The 18,420-nt window shown below is 37.2% G+C and overlaps 1 long non-coding RNA gene across 1 annotated transcript in view; it reads right to left on the bottom strand.

Moving 5' to 3' along the window:
* LOC141582242 (uncharacterized) overlaps positions 1 to 18,026 on the bottom strand; it is a 52,013-nt gene extending 33,987 nt beyond the window's left edge. Inside the window, exons 1-2 of the long non-coding RNA XR_012515055.1 lie at positions 17,943 to 18,026; positions 15,134 to 15,210 (exon numbers count right to left, since the gene is read on the bottom strand). This is a non-coding gene — a long non-coding RNA (uncharacterized LOC141582242). The remainder of the gene's footprint in view (positions 1 to 15,133; positions 15,211 to 17,942) is intronic.
* Between the last annotated feature and the right edge of the window lie 394 nt (positions 18,027 to 18,420).

Genomic DNA, 18,420 nt, shown 5'->3' with positions numbered 1-18,420 from the left:
TTCGTACATCTTTTGTCCATTTGAAAATCCATTTGTATTTCTACTCTTGATTGTATGAATTTCTTCTGAATTTTGGATATAAACCCCTTATGAGACATATGGTTTTCAAATATATTTTTCCCAATCTGTAAGCTATTCATTTTGTTGATTGTTTTCTTTGCTGTGAAGAAGCATTTTTGTTTGATGTAGTCTCACTTATTTTGCTTTCGTAGCCTAAGCTTCTGGTGTTATATACATAAAAAAACATTGCTAAAGTCGATGTCCAGGAGCTCTTCCCCTGTGTTCCCTTCTAGGAGTTTTGCAGTTTCTGGTCTTAAATTTGGATATTTTTATTCACTGTCAGTTGTTTTTGGTGCATGGTATAAGGTGAGATACTAATTTTATTCCTTTGTATGTGGAAATCCAGTTTTTCCAGCACCATTTATTGAAGAGAATATTATTTTCCCCATTGTGTTATTAGTTCTCTTGTCATAAATTATTTGAACCTTACATGCTTGAATTTATTTTTTGGCTCCCTAATCTGTGCCATTGTCTATATGTTTGTTTTTATGGCAGTACCATATGGTTTAGGTTACTGTAAGTTTGTAATATAATTTTAAATTAAAAGACAGAATACCTCCCACTTTGATTGCTTTTTTTTCCCCTCAGAATTGTTTTGGCTATGTGGGGGTCTTTCAGGTTTCCATACAAATTCTAGAATTTTTAAATTTTTGTAAAAAATGCCATTGGCCTTTTGACAGGAATTATGTCGAATCTGTGTAATACTCTGAGTAGCATAGGCATTTTAACTGCAGTAATTTTTCTGATTCATGATATGGAAAATCGTTCCATTTATTTGTGTTTTCTCCAGTTTCTTTCATCAATCTTTGTAGTCTTCAATGTACATATTTTCCTCTCCTTGATTAAATTTATTTTTGAATATTTTATTTTTTAGCCTGTGATATAGGTGATTGTTTTCTTAGTTTATTGCTCCATGAGGTCATTACTATCGACTAACGTAACCAAAACAGCACGGTACATGCACAAAAACAGCCACATAAATGGAACAGAACAGAGAACCCAGAAATACAGCTGCACACCTGCAGCCATCTGATCTTTAACAGGGTTGACAAAAATAAGCTATGGGAAAACGACTTCCTATTCAATAAATGGTTCTTGGATGGCTGGCCAGGCACGTGCAGGAGAGTCATATTGGAAGTCTTCTTTTCTCCATATAAAAAAAAATATTAACACAAGATGGATTAAAGATTGAAATGTACAAGCATAAACTTTAAGAATCCTAGGAGGAAATCTAGGAATCACCATTCTGTACATCAGCCTTGGAAATGAAGTTATTACTAAGTCCTCAGAAAACAACTGAAACAAAAAGAAAAGTTGACAAGTGGTACCTAATTAAACTAAAGATCTTCTGTACAGCAAAAAAAAAATCAATCAATCAATAATAAAAATAAAACTAGCATAAGAATAAACACCCTACAGAATGAGAGAAAATATTCACAAACTGTATCTGACAAAGTTCTAATACCCAGAATTTATAAAGAACAACAAACAAAAAGTAAATAACCCCATTAAAAAGTGAGCAAAAGTGGTGTAATCTCAACACTTTGAGAGATGAAGGCAGGAGGATCATTTGAGACTAGGAGTTTATATCTAGCCTGGGCAGCATAGGGAAACCTTGTCTCTCCAAGAAGAATTAAAAATTAGCCAAATGTGGTACATGACTGTAGTCCCTGATATATGGGGGCCTGAGGAGGGAGGTTTGCTTGAGCCCAGAAGATAAAGGCTGCAGTGAGCAATCATCATGCCAGTGCACTCCAGCCTGGGCAAAAATGCATGACTCTTAAAAAACAAACAAACAAAAAACCATTAACAGACACTTCTCAAAATAAGACATACAAGCAGCCAACGAACATGAAAAAATGTTGCATATCACTAATCATCAGAGAAATGCAAATCAAAATTACAATGAGACACCATCTCTCATTAGTCAGAATGGCTACTATTAGAAAGTCAAAACAACAACAGATGCTGGTGAGGTTGTGGAGAAAAGGGAATACTTAAACAGTGCTAGTGTGAATGTAAATTAGTTTAGCCACTGTGGAAAGTTTGGAGATTTCTCAAATAACTTAAACAGAACTACAATTTGATACAGCAATCCCATTACTGGATATACATGCAAAAGAAAATAAATCATTCTATCAAAAAGACACATATACTTGTATGTTCATCACTGCGCTATTCATAATAGCAGACATGGAATCGACTTAGGTGCCCATCAGTGATGAAACATAAAGAAAATGTAGCACATACACACCATGAATAATATGCAGCCACAATCATGAATAAAGTTATGTCATTTTCAACAACGTAGATGTAGCTGAAGGCCGTTATCCTAAGGTAATTAATGGAGGAACAGAAAGCCAAGGTCCACATGTTCTCATTTATAAGTAACTGTTAAACACTGGGTACATATGAATATAAAAATGACAACAATTGGAGACTACTGGCTGGGAGAGAGGAAGACAGTTAAAGGCTGAAAAACCACCTATTGGGTACTATGCTCACTACCTGGGTGACAGGATCAATAATCATGCAAACTTCAGCATCATGCAATATACCCATGTACATTCTGCATAAAAAAACTCTAGACTTTTACTTTCTCTCCACAATTTATGTCTTTATTTCACACTTTACATCTTTTAAATTGTGTATTTCTCAACAACTTATTTTAGCTTTACAGATTTAGCTCATTTTGTTTTTATTTACTTTTACTTTTAATCTTTATTTAATCTTTATTTTATATATATATATATATATATATATATATATATATATATATATGGTTTTTACCCTACCATTACAATATTGCAGTATTCTGGATTTGATTGTATTTTTACCTGTACCAGGGAGTTTATAGTTTCAGGTATGTTTATGATAGTAATTATTGCCCTTTAATTTCTACTTGAGTAATTCCCTTCAGCATTCCTGCAGGGCAGGTCTAATGTGATTTCCTTTAGCTTCTGCTTGTCTGGGAAATAATTTATTTTCTTTCATTTCTCAAGGACAGCTTTTTTGGTTATAGTGTTCTCGGTTGTCATTTTTCTAGTCTTTCAGCACACTGAACACAATCTTCAATTCTCTCCTAGCCTGAAATATATCTGAGAAGATTGCTGATAGAATAAAGTTCTCTTTGACTTTGATTTTTGACAGTTTGATTATAATGTGCCTCAGAGAGGACTGTTTTTGTGTGTTGCATCTTGTTTAGAAACTGTTGAGCATCATACATCTGGTTGTTCTAAGACTTGGGACAGGTTTCAGCAATTATTTCATTAAATAAGCTTCCAGTCCCTTTTTCTGTCTTTATTCCTTCTTGAACTCCTACAATGCAAGTAGTTGTTAGACTAATGATGTTCCATATATCACATAGGCCATATTCACTTTTTAAAAATTCTTTCCTCTGAATGAGTCATTTCAGAGAAAAGTCTTGAAGTATAGAATTATTTCTTTTGCTTGATCTAGTATGTTCCTCTATTTTATTTTTTATTTAATTGATTGAGTACTTCAGCTCCAAGCTTTCTGTTTGGTTTGTTCTTATCAATTTCCTTGTTAATTTCTCAATCATATTGTAAATTGTTTTCCTGATAACATGAATTTATTTGTATTCTCTTATATTTCACTGACTTTTTTAAGATCATTATTTTGAATTTCTTTTTAATGATTTTATAAATTTCCATTTTTTAGGGGTCAGCTACTGGATAATTATTGTGTCCCTTTGGTAGTGTTTTGTTTTCTTGCTTTTTCATGTTTTTTATGTCTTTCCATTAATGTTTGTACATCTGTCAGGTAGTCATCTCTTCTAAATTTTATAGACTGGTTTTCACAAGGGAAAATATTCACCAGTAAGTAGTGGGGTCTGTTTGCTCAAGGTATGGTGGTTTTGATTAAATGTGGGCAAACTGATGTAGTCTCAATGCAATTCAAGGATAATATTTACAAGATTTAGACAAAGATTAACCACATCTATTAAAAAATGATTTGTCTTCGTCTATTAGATGGTAATAATTCATGTTACATTGTTTATTAAGAAAAGTAAAGTTGTATATGAAATAACCCAATGTTTGTAAAATAGTTTTAAAAATACCTTATATGTGTACACATGTTGGTATGCATACCTATTTGTACCTGTTTCTAAGTATGAAGTGTATGAGTACTTTAAAGAGATAGAAGATGAAGGGGAAAAGAATTAGCAAAGGGGAGTAAGGTAAGAAAAAAACATATTAAGGCAAATGTAAAAGTGAATCTGCATTAATGTTCATTGAAAACAATACAATATCAAAATTTCTTTTAAGAAATACTGAAACATTATATATAAGCATGGGCAAGGATTACAGTTAAGATAGATAAGAATGTTGATTTGATTGAGGTCTGAGAGTATGAACAAAGCTGGGAATTATCATTGTATTAGCTTGATACAATGTCTACAATAAACAATAACTCTTTAAAAGAAACAGTCAAATTACTTCTTAGCTTATGTATGTAGATCATATTTATATACCTCAAATAATTGTTTCCTAAATATAGTCATAAATACCTAATCAGATTTATTACCTTTTTAAATATAGTGCATTCTTAGCTATTACCAGTTACTTCTGGGAAAAACTTCAATTTTTTTTTAGCTTAAGGAAGATGTTCACTCAAAATGTCAGCTATGAAAGATATAATAACAAATCAATTTTAGCTGTGAAGATACAGTGTTTTCTTGACAATGGCCTAGAATATTACTTCCATTTGTAATTCTAAGACATTGACAAGGTACCTACCAGATGACATTTGAAATACTATAGAAGATTAATATCAAGAAAATACTGAAACTTAAGAGTTTTTCTGAAAAATCTGGATTTTAGATATGTCTGTGTCTTCAGTAATTTATTAAACTACTCATTTCAATTAATTATTTTGAAGAGTTACCACATCAACAGAATAAAGTGATCATATTAAACAATTACTAAGCTTTTAGTTTTACAAAATTTTAATTTTTTAAGATTGCTTTTACTGAATTTTATATTTTGAATTAAAAAGTAACAACTGAGATTCATCCAAGATGGTGGAACAGACACAACTCCAGTGCACAATACCCAGCAAGAGAGACACAGAAATCCAGAGATCTCCTAGCTCCAACCAAGGTACCAGGTGCATTTCAACAGGTCTGGTCTGACAGTGAGCAAAGCCCACTCAAGCAGACCGAGGCAGGAAAGGGTGCTGCTTCACCCAGAAAGTGCATCTGATTGATGAGTTGGACGCTCCCCATCTGGCACTCCAGTCCAGGTACAGTGCTTCCCCCAAAGCCTCAGCAATACACAGAATAGAGGATCTATGCCAGTCAAGCACCAGGAATTATAAGTGGGGAATTGAATAATAATCCAGGACAGTGTCCCAGATTGGCACACAGACTGAACAGATGCATAAGCCCAAAAGGTGGCCAGGAGAGCCTGTGGACTGAGCTATCACACCCTCCCCCTGTCCGGAGAGAGAGGGAGCTGTAATCGGGAGCAGCTGGGTGGGTCCCTACCCCATGACAACAGTTGGGGGGAGGGGAGGAGGAGGGAGGGAGGAAGCTAAAAGGGGGAGACAGCAGGCAGGGTGCCGCTGGGTGGGTCCCTACCCTCCCCCACAAGCCTCCAAGGGCTGAAGCTCTAACTCTAGTGGGTTGCGCAGCCAGTGCCACAGTCCAAGCTGAACCCTGAATGATCCAGCCCAGTGGAGGAAGGGCACAACCCACCATTAGAGGGGTGGGTCTGGGCTACATGTTTTAATAAAAAACACAGGAAGCCTACACAGCAATGGACAATGTTCTTGACAACACAGCAGTGCCTACAGGTCAGCGGAAGAGGCAGGCCTAATCTCCCAGTATAAACAAAAAAGACAGAGGAAGCTTCCCTAGTAATCTGAAGGAGTGCCTAGAAACCCAGTAGCGTCTCCAGAGGCAGACAAGGGACCTCATCAAGGAGCTACCTGACATCAAAGCCTGGTAAATCCACAAAGATGGGGAAAAAAACAGCACAAAAAAGATGAAACCATCAAAGACCAGAACACCTCTTCTCCTTCAAGGGAATCACAACTCTTCAACAACACAGGATCATAACATGACCTAGAAGGAGTGTGGCGAATTGAGAGAAACAGGCTTCAGAAGGTGGATAATAACAAACTTTTCTGAGCTAAAGGAACATGTTCTAACTCAATGCAAAGAAATTAAAAACCTTGAAAAAAGGTTAGACGAAATGCTAACTAGAATAACTAGCTTAGAGAAGAACATAAAAAACTCGATGGAGTTGAAAAACACAGCACGAGAACTACATGAAGCAAACACAAGTTTTAATAGCTTAATCAATCAAGCAGAAGAAAGGATATCAGAGATTGAAGATCAACTCAATAAAATAAAGAGAGAAAGCAAGACAAGAGAAAAAAGAATGTAAAGAAATGAACAAAGCCTCCAAGAAATATGGGATTATTTGAAAAGACCTAATCTATACTTGATCTGTGTACCTGAATATGATGGGGAGAATGAATCCTAGCTGGAAGAAAATACACTCCAGGATATCATCCAGGAAAACTTTCCAAGCCTAGCAAAGTAGTCCAAATGTCAAATTCAAGAAATACAGAGAACTCCACAAAGATATTCCTAAAGAAGAGCAACCCCAAGGCACATAATCATCATATTCACCAGGGTTGAAATGAAGGAAAAAATGCTCAGGGCAGCCGAAGAGAAAGGTCAGGTCACCCACAGAGTGAAGCCAATCCAACTCACAGTGGATCTCTCAGCAGAAACCGTACAAGCCAGAAGAGAGTAGTGGCCAATATTCAACATCCTTAAAGAAAAGAACCTTCAACCCAGAATTTCATATCTAGCCAAACTAAGCTTCATAAGTGAAGGAGAAATAAAATCATTTACAGACAAGCAACTACTGAGAGATTTTGTCACCACCAGACCAGCCCTACAAGAGATCCTGAAAGAAACACTAAGCACAGAAAGGAACAAGTACCAGTCACTGGAAAAGCAAATCAGTTGGCAAAGACCAAAAATTCAATGAAGAAAATAAGTCAACTAAGAGGAAAGAAAACCAGCCAGTAACAAAATGGCAGGATCAAATTCACACATAACAATATTAACATTGAATATAAATGGACTAAATGCCCCAATGAGAAGACACAGACTGGCAAACTGGATAAAAAGTCAAAATCCATCTGTGTGCTGTATTCAGGAAACCCATCTCACATACAAAGACACACATAGACTCAAAATGAAGGGATGGAAGATTTACCAAGCAAATGGAGAACAAAAAAAAGCAGGGGTTGCAAACCTAGTCTCTGAAAAAATGAAATTCAAACCAACAAAGATCAAAAAGAGACAAAGAAGAACACTACATAATGGTAAAAGGATCAATCCAACAAGAAGAGCTAACCTAAATATATACGCACCCAACACAAGAGCACTGAGATACATAAAGAAAGTTCTTAACAACCTAAAATGAGATTTGGTCTACCACACAATACTGGGAGACTTCAACACTCCACTGTCAATGTTAGACAGATCAGTGAGACAGAAAATTAACAAGGATATTGAGGACTTGAATGCAGAGCTGGACCAAGCAGACCTAACAGACATACACAAAAATGCTCCACCCCAAATCCACAGAATATACATTTTTCTCAGCACCACATTGCACTTACTATAAAATTGACTATATCATTGGAAGCCAATCACTCCTCAGCAAATACAAAAGAATGAAAATCATAACAAACAGTCTATCAGACCACAGTGCAATCACACTAGAACTCAGGATTAAGAAACACACTCAAACCCACACAATCACTTGGAAACTGAACAACTTGCTTCTGAGTTGTCGACTGGATAAACAATGAAATGAAGGCAGAAATAAAGATGTTCTTCAAAACCAATCAGAATGAAGACACAACTTACCATAATCTCTGGGACACCTTTAAACCAATATCGAGAGGGAAATTATAGCAATAAATGCCCACATGAGAAACAAGGAAAGATCTAAAATTGACACCCTATCATGAAAATTCAAAGAGCTAGAGAAAGAAGATCAAAAAAAAATTCAAAAGCTAGCAGAAGACAAGAAATAACTAAGATCAGAGCAGAACTGAAGGAGACAGAGATACAAAAACCCTTCAAAAAACCAATAAATCCAGCTCCAAGAGAAAGACCACTAGCCAGATTAATAAAAAAGAAAAGGGAGAAGAATCAAATAGATGCAATAAAAAATGATAAAGGGGATATCACCACTGATCCCACAGAAATACAAGCTACCATCAGAGTTTACTACATACAGCTCTATTCACATAAACCAGTAAACCAAGAAGAAATGGATAAATTTCTAGATACTTTTACTCTACCAAGACTAAACCAGGAGGAAGTTGAAACCCTGAATAGACCAATAACAAAGGCTAAAGGAGAGGCAGCAATCAATAGCCTACCAATCAAAAAAAGTCCAGGTGCCGGGCACGGTGGCTCAAGCCTGTAATCCCAGCACTTTGGGAGGCTGAGGCGGGTGGATCACGAGGTCAAAAGATTGAGACCATCCTGGTCAATATGGTGAAACCCTGTCTCTACTAAAAATACAAAACATTAGCTGGGCATGGTGGCACGTGCCTGTAATCCCAGCTACTCAGGAGGCTGAGACAGGAGAATTGCCTGAACCCAGGAGGCGGAGACTGTGGTGAGCCGAGATCGTGCCATCGCACTCCAGCCTGGGTAACAAGAGCAAAAACTCCAACTCAAAAAAAAAAAAAAAAAAAAAAAGGCCAGGTCCAGACAGGTTCACAGCTGAATTCTATCAGATGTACTAAGAGAAGCTGGTTCCATTCCTTCTGAAACTGTATCAAACAATACAAAAGGAAAGAATCCTCCTAATTTTATGAGACCAACATCATCCTGATACCAAGACCCAGCAGAGCCTCAACTAAAAAAGAAAACTTCAGGCAAATATCCATGATGAACACCGACGCAAAAATCTTCAATAAAATACTGGCAAACAAATTGCAATAGCACATCAAGAAGCTTATCCATCATGATCAAGTATGCTTCAACCTGGGGATGCAAGCCTGGTTCAACATATGCAAATCCATAAATGTAATCTATCACATAAATGGAACCAGAGACAAAAATCACATGATTATCTCAATAGATGCAGAGAAGGCCTTTGACAATATTCAACAGCCCTTCATGCTAAAAACTCTCAATAAACTAGGTATTGACGGAACATATCATAAAATGATAAAAGCTATATACGGCAAACCTACAGCCCATATCATACTGAACGGACAAAAGCCGGAAACATTCCCTTTGAAATCAGACACTAGATAAGGATGCCCTCTCTCACCGCTCCTACTCAATATAGTATTGGAAGTTCTAGCCAGAGCAATCAGGCAAGAAAAAGAAATAAAGGGTATTCAATTACGAAAGGAGGAAGTCAAACTGTCTCTATTTGCAGATGACATGATTGTATATCTAGAAGACCCCATCGTCTCAGCCTAAAGCCTTCTCAAACTGATAAGCAACTTCAGCAAAGTTTCAGGATATAAAATCAATGCGCAGAAATCACAAGCATTCCTATATACCAAAAACAGTCAAATAGCCAAATCAAGAGCCGACTCCCATTCACAATTACTACAAAAAGAATAAAATGCCTAGGAATACAACTAACAAAGGACGTAAAGGACCTCTTCAAGGAGAACTACAAGCCATTGCTCAACAAGGTAAGAGAGGACACAAACAGATGGAAAAACATTCCATGCTCACGATTAGGAAGAATTAAGATCATGAAAATGGCCATACTGCCCAAAGTTATCTATAGAATCAATGCATCCCCTTCAAGCTATCAATGACCTTCTTCACAGAACTGGAAAAAAACACTTTAAACTTCACGTGGAATCACAAGAGAGCCCACATAGCCAAGACAATCCTAAGCAAAAAGAACAAAGCCGGAGGCATCACACTGCCAGACTTCAAACTATACTACAAAGCTACAGTAATCAAAACAGCATGGTACTGGTAACAAAGCAGAGACATAGACCAATGGAACAGGACAGAGGCCCCAGAAGCAACACCACACATCTACAAGCATCTGATCTTTGACAAACCTGACAAAAACAAGCAATGGGGAAAGAACTCCATGTTTAATAAATGGTGTTGGGAAAACTGGCTATCATTGTGCAGAAAACAGAAACTGGACCCCTACCTGTCACCTTACACTAAAATTGACTCCAGATGGATTAAAGATTTAAACATAAAGCCTAACACCATAAAAACATTAGAAGAAATTGTAGGCAAAACCATCCGGGACATAGGCATAGGCAAAGACCTCATGACCAAAACACCAAAAGCAATGGCACTAAAAACCAAGATAATTAAATGGGATCTAATTAAAATTCAGAGCTTCTATACAGCAAAAGAAACTATCATTAGAGTGAATCAGCAACCAACAGAATGGAAAAAAAATTTTTGCAGTATACTAATCTGACAAAGGGCTAATATCCAGAATCTACAAAGTACTAAAACAAATATACATGATAAAAACAAGCCCATTCAAAAGTGGGCAAAGGATATGAACAGACACTTTTCAAAAGAAGACATATATGAGGCCAACAAATACATGAAAAAATGCTCATCATCACTGGTCATTAGAGAAATGCGAATCCAAACCACACTGAGATACCATCTCACACCAGTTAGAACGGTGATTATTAAAAAATCTGGAAACAACAGATCCTAGAGAGGATGTGGAGAAATAGGAACACTCTTACACAGCTGGTGGGAGTGTAAATTAGTTCAACCATTGTGGAAGGCAGTGTGGCAATTTCTCAAGGATCTAGAAATAGAAATTGCATTTGACCCAGCATTCCCATTACTGGCTATATACCCAAAGAACTATAAATCATTCTACTATAAGGACACATGCACACATATGTTCACTGCAGCCCTGTGTACAATAGCAAAGACCTGGAACCAACCCAAATGCCCACCAACGATAGACTGGACAAAGAAAACGTGGTACATATACACCACTGAATACAATGCAGCCATAAAAAACGATGAGTTCATGTCCTTTGTAGGGACTTGGATGAATCTGGAAACCATCATTCTCAGCAAACTGACACAAGAACAGAAAGCCAAACACCGTATGTTCCTACTCATAGGTGGGTATTGAACAATGAGAACACATGGACTCAGGGAGAGGAGCAGTTGACGGGAGTAGGGAAGAGACAGTGGGGGGTGGGGAAGAAGGTCAGGGTGGGGAGGGATAAAATGGGGAGAAATGCCAGATATAGTATGCATCTAAAGTAAAATAAATAAATTTTTAAAATTAAAAATAAATAAATAAATAAAAAGTAACAAAACTGTAAAAGTTTTTAGATAAATTTTACTGAGAGTAAAACAATAGTATATTTCTGAAGGTCAAGTTTGGCTGTGTATGTGAAAAGTCATAAACATATTTAAACATTTTAATCTAGCCATTCTACTTTTAAAAATGTATTCTGATAACACAATCAGAAATACACAGAAGCTTTTATAAAAAATTACTCTTATGGCATGATATATACTATAATACAAAATTGAGATAGAGCATTTAACGGATAGTATGTCACATGGCCATTTTATAGGTTGTTATTCATGCTAGAAACAGAATAAGCTTATTTTTAAAAAGTGGTCAAGAACTCAATGACTAATGACTTCTTTTTTTCCTTTTAGGCAAAATACCTCTAAATTCAAAGCAATGTGTCTAACTGTTAATTTGAAAGAAGTATACAATAAATATACTGTGTCCAAAAATCAGGAAATACAAGAGAAATACTGGTAAAATATGTCATCTGGGAAGCATAATATTAAAAGTTACTCTCTAAACATTTAGCAATTGTGTTAGCAAGTTGATTTTTTTTAAATAGTACTCTCCTGGCCGGGCGCGGTGGCTCAAGCCTGTAATCCCAGCACTTTGGGAGGCCAAGGCGGGTGGATCACGAGGTCGAGAGATCGAGACCATCCTGGTCAACACGGTGAAACCACGTCTCTACTAAAAATACAAAAAAATTAGCTGGGCATGATGGCGCGTGCCTGTAATTCCAGCTACTCAGGAGGCTGAGGCAGGAGAATTGCCTGAACCCAGGAGGCGGAGGTTGCGGTGAGCCGAGATCGCGCCATTGCACTCCAGCCTGGGTAACAAGAGCGAAACTCCGTCTCAAAAAAAAAAAAAAAAAAAAAAAAATAGTATTCTCCTGTATCATGACCACTATTTATTTCCATTACCTAATTCTCAGAACACATGCAGTGTTTCTACCTGCTGTGTACACTAATTAGGGCTTTACAGCACCAACCTTTTAACCTAACAAAACCCTTTAAGGACTTTTTGTGTTGGAAAACTACATAATATTATAAATTAAGGACACAGTTTCTGTAATTCATTCAAAGGCAATTATACATAATTCTTAATATTTTGTAATTCATTTCTTTGAAAATATGAGACAGAGATTTTAATTTCTATTGAGTGATTTTATCCCCAAACTTCAGACTCATTCTGTCCTATTGATGTCTGTCATCATGACATTAGAGATAATACAAGGAAAATTATTATCAACCCCTCCCCACTTCTACCTCAAACTAATTCACCCCAGGTACTCAGTTGAAAAAAATGATGATAGAGAGAAAGAAGACAAATGAGAGGGGAAATAATTCTGAAGTAAAAAATAAGAAAACTTTTAAGCTTGAATGTCATGCATCTAAATATCTCCATACTGCAAAAGTCCTTCAAGTGCACAGCAGACACACCAAAGCAGAATCATTGCTATGAAATTTTAGAACGTAAGTACCAAAGACTTACAAATCTTCCAAAATGAAAGACACATTTTGATAAAAGTATATACATTGTTGATATAATACTTAAAATTTTTTTTCTGCTTTTTTGAAAACTACAGATGTAGAGATACAATTTTTCACCAGATATAAACTGTGCACAGAAAAGTCGGTCTTGGACAAGCTAGCATGGGACACAAAGCAGAGGATCAGCAAAACCTCTGCTTGTGAAGCAGAACGTCTGCACAGAAATTACTAATATAGAACTATATGCCATAGTAATTGAGTTTTGTGGACTGTGAATGTATTATGTGTCTACAAATACGCTTGATTGTTTTCAAATGATTAATTATAACTTGATAATAGGATTTCATTCATTCTTATAAATCATTTGGTGTTATTTACAAAGACCTATGGAATACAATTCTTTAAGATATCATCAAATACAAAGTAAAACATGGGAAGATTTAATATTTGTCTTCATTTCTAGGTAAAGTATTTAAAATATTTGTTCTGAATAAATTTACTGGAAGTGAAGTCTACTCAAGCAAGGACCATTTCTGGTTTGTTTAAATAATTAATTAGTTTTGGATTCTAGGTAAGTCTTTGTCTAAGTATCTGAGAGCAAGACTAAATTGCATTACACTGGCCATGTAGGAGACACTAAGTAGAGTCCCTGTATATTTGGCATTATATTTTATATTTATTTAACTGATAATTCAATGCCCCTAAATATAGATTATCTTAACGAAGTAGGAGTGTTAGCTGGTATAATTAGTGGTTTGTTCTTATGGGACAGGATATTCATGGTGATCTGGGTATCAGCAGTTTTCACTGCTCCTGAATTTTTTGAACAGGACAGCATCTATATTGAATTATGCCTTCACCCTTTGACCTTATTTAATATTATGTCCTCTTTAAATAGGTCACAATGTTGAGCCAGGGCTTAAACATACACATTTTTGAGGTACCCAATTCAGTCTATAACAGGTCCTCAAGAACTCAAAGCTCATTAGGTATTTTGAAAAGTCAGAGTTCAGCTAGTGAAATGGCTCATACATTCTTCAATGAGTAACTATTTCTGTAATTGCAATAGATGAATATATATTTTGGGGGGAGCACTGGATGAAAGTCACCATTTAAAATAATCTAGAAAAATGAAAATGGGGTTTTGTGAGTATTCTGCATATTCTTACTTTTGTTCTTTAATGAAAAATTCAGGAATGACTCTTGCTCTTTCTTGCTATTGCTATGTAGGAAAGTGAGACTTGAAATTGCTTTAGTAATTTTACTAAGAGCCTGAGAAGGGGAAAACAGACCAAAAAACAATTTACTGAGAAATGGAGCCAAAGCCAATGAAATGAGATAGTCCTGAAGTCCACACTGGCACTCTAATCTCTGATAAGTGTGCCAAAAAATTGATTTGTTATTTAAAACAGTTTGTGTCTGTTCCTCTGTTACTTGTACCTTAAATGATCCTAACAGATGCAGCAGGGCAAGAGAATCTCCAAGAGTTAAAAACAAGTTCACTATTTCAAAAATATTTTTCCTGTCAAAATTATTAACTTATATGTGAGGGCAAAAACAAATAAACCTGTCGGCAAAAATAATCTTTCAGACAAAAAGATCTAAGTTTCACAGCAATAGCCTATAGGAAAAGTGTCTAAGTTACAATCCAGGTTCATTACTTGCTGTGGGTTCTCTTCTCTTATGTGTGTTGTGAGGATTATATGAAATGATACCTGTAAAGTGCTTAGAACATTGCCTGTCATGTAGTATACACTCAACACATACTAGCATTTTTTGTGATTTTTAAAGATTGAGATATAAGCTTTTTAAAGATTGTCATAGAAAAGAAAGAATATAATTAAAGCCTATTTTCATGATGAAATTATGTATCTTCAGCTATGCTTCCATGAAGCCACCACAAGTTTGTATAAACCTTAATCTGAGAATCACTGGATTACAGAAAGGGGCCTTGTTTCAGAGATTGTTGGCTGTCCCTAGAGATGTATGCTCCCGTTTCCATTGTGTATAGTTGCTGCTGAGAATCAACAATTCAGCGGAGTCCACATTCTAACCTCCCTTGTGTTTAGATGACATTATGTGACTATTTCTAACCAAAGAAATATTAGTATAAATGGTGTAAATTACTTTGTATTGAAGATTTTACCTTGGCCAGAGAAAAATCTGACTTTCCCATTGCCTCTAAGGTAATCTCTTAAGACTTGGAATACCCTGCATGAAACATATGCCTTTGTTTACCTGAAGGTTTCTGGCCACATCTGATAGTCTAACATGATAAAAGGTGAGGTCTTTGGGTCCCATGGTAACAGCGTGACCTGCAGAGAATATGGAGACATAAGTCAGCCACATAGTTGGTAAGACAGATCTGTGTCACCAGTCTCTAATTAAAACTCTAGACACTAAGACTTGGGTTATCTTCACTAGAGGTTAAATACTACACACACATTGTCACAGATCTCCTCTGGTTAAGCACCGTCCATGACTCCACTTGAAGAGAAGAACAAGAAGCTCCACATATAGACTTTTTCTAGATTTTTGTCCCATGCATTTGTTCCCTTCATTGTATTTAATCTTTATCATTTCACTGTTACAACTGAAACTCTGGGTATAAACATTTTCAATGACTGCTATGAATACTTCTAGTAAGTTATCTAACCTGAGGGAAGTCTTGGGGACCACTGGACTCTGCAAGTGTTATTAGAAGTGAGGGTGGTTTTAAGGGCTATTCCTTAATTTCACAGTCATTTTCTGGCTACAGAGTTTTAAAAGTATGAGTGCCTTCTCCAAATGTAGATTTTGTTAACTAAGTTGATGTAAAGAATTTCAAGGCATAGGGACTAACGAAGCCTCAAGAAAGAAGGAGCCTGGAATATAAACCAGTTTTGCACATACATTCACATTGTACTTTTTCATGAGCAAAAAGTAAATTTCCATTTATTTAAGTAGCTGGAATGTTGCTATGTATTATAAGAATCTTGCCATAACTAGTATGTTTCTTAGCCAGATTTTACTTTCTTTGAGGCATGAAAAGATGGCATGTAAGTTTAAACAACAACAACAACAAAAACAAACTTTGTGCTGATATATCAAATAATGGCAGTCACTTATTTATTGAATTTTGAATCTATGTTTTCTGCACATTTTATGTCTGATATTCCAGTAGATGCTATTAGAGTTACTTTAAGTAATAAAAATAGTTTGCTGGTAATGTCTATTCTCATTTCACATAGAAACCATACCCTTTCTACCACTTATTTTTTTCAATTATAAAGTCCCCAATTTAACATATAATATGAACGAGCAAGTATTATCACCTTACAACTTCTACAAATTATTTTAAAAGAAAGTAATTGTGAACTTTATTTAAAGCAACCAAATCACTTATCTACAAGGTAGAATTTAGTTCTGCTTTATTGTTCCATTATTTCCACAAGTATAATTGCCTATTAATTTACTCTATTTTTCTCTCATTCCAATTAGCATTCTCTTTGAAGTTTCCTGACCATTGAAACAAAACCCTAGGTTTTTAGCTCTGTGTAGTCAGTAGTGATTCAAATGTCAGTGCTGCAGGCTGTAAAACATCTTTTTTCATTAGCTTGAATAAAGTGACTTATTTAGCTTGCTATCTTGCAATCCTGAATGTTTAATGCCTGCTGAAAATTTGCAGCTGAGATAACATCATTCTTCACACTCGGAACTTTTCAATTATTTTAAAACTCAGTATGAACGAAGAGTAGCAATCTCATATTATATTTTAAGCTTTTATAGAAGGTACAGGCTATGATAAGATGATAAAACAGGAGACATTGTCTTTTATCTACAGTTAGAGCTAAGAATATCAACATATTGTATCTGTTTATGTAAAAAGAAACCCCAAATCACCAATAGATGGCCATCCTCTTGAAGGTGTAGTATTTTCCTTGTTTTAAAAAATAGTAGGCAATATGTAGCAAATGAAAATGGAAAATCTACATTCAGTGGCTCTTTAGAGCTGTGTTATTTAATAAAAGTTTGGAAGTAAGTGAACTTATAAAAATGGAAAATTTCCTAAGTAAGCAAAATTAAGCCTTGTTTTATTTCTGTGTCTTGTTTGAACAGACTATTAGATGCTAATTTGAAATTTATAGTTTTTACTAGATTTTGTGAAGATAGAGACATATCTATAATGCCTCTGGGCAAGCAAATTAAACGTTTTTAGCCCTAAATGTAAAGCGTTTAAATTCTTGCGCATTCTGATACTGTACCAAGGTGTTGCTTGTATATCACATCAGAATTTGACTAAGGAGAAATACGATTCAAGCCTTTTAAAATTATTTTTGTGTCACTGTAACTTTTTCTCTTACCCGGACTCTGCTCATTTCAATGAGACAGGATTTCCCTAGGATGCAAGGATGGAAGGCAGAAAGAGGACGCTCCTCCTCCTCTCCGTCTTATACCCCGGGTCTCTGCTAGGAAGAGAGGGGAACCAGGAATGCCTGCTCGCCCTCTTTCTAGATGGACAGCCATTCCCCTTCAGCCTGTACCCTTTCGGAATGCATCCCGAATCCCTGAGAATCCTTTGAAAAAATGCTTTGTTCTTTCCTTTCTTCTCCTCAGTTCTGTCTACACGGACAGGCGACGGCGTCTCCGTCTATGGGATACTCCCTTCAGATGCATCCTCCAAACTGGAAAGAGTTAACGTTCCAAACGTTAAACTGGGGCTGCGTCGTGCTCGGTGGACAGGCACCCAGACGCCCGACACCCGGCAAAGGCGAAGGGTTTCCTGCCCCAGCCGGGCTTCGGCCCTCCCTCTCCCCGGGGCAGCTGGTAAAAGGCCTCAGAGCTCCTGAGCCGCTCTCAGCCCGCCCTGGCTTCTGAAACACGTTTTCTAGTAACCTGGCTTGTTTGTTCGTCACTTGAGGACCTCAGACTCCAAACAGGACCCGGGCCTCTGAGGACGGCGCCTTCCGCGGGAGCCCTCGAGGGCCTCTGAGGGAGCGCCGGCTGCCGCTTCCCGAAACGGCGCCCTTTTAGCAGGAAGCAGTTAACAGGGGGACTTCGTCCTTACCATTCTCACGGCCGTCAGATGCACGTCCTTACAGGGCGGAATGAGACAGCCAGGTGCCAGGGGTGCCCAGAGAACCCCAAGCAGCCTGCCCGCTGAGGAGGAGCGGCAGGAGCTCACCACTCGCGCAGCGGGAGGACTCTGGCCCCGCCTCTTCCGGCGTGGGCCCGCCGGAGCTCGGCACACGCGCAGCTGGGAGGACTCCGGCCCCGCCTCTTCCGGCGTGGAACCCGGGATGGCAAGGCCGACCGGAAGTGCTCCAGCAGGAGATTCCGGCCCGGAACAGGCTCGGTGTTTCCTCATTCCCCCCCTTTTCACCCAAAAAACCGTGCGTTATTCGCCTTTTAAACCATCAGCGACCCTGCATTTTTGTGGCCGTGGGACAGACAAGAACACCGTCTTTAGTTGAGCTAATGAGAAGTCCTGGGACACATCCATCCCTGTACACGAGGAGACGGGAAAGAACGACGTCAGCGTTTTA

The sequence above is a fragment of the Saimiri boliviensis genome, chromosome 19 (genome assembly GCF_048565385.1).
Source record: "Saimiri boliviensis isolate mSaiBol1 chromosome 19, mSaiBol1.pri, whole genome shotgun sequence".
Taxonomy (NCBI): Eukaryota; Metazoa; Chordata; class Mammalia; order Primates; family Cebidae; genus Saimiri; species Saimiri boliviensis.
Note: the sequence above shows the minus strand (reverse complement) of the source record. Positions and strands in the feature narration are given on the sequence as shown.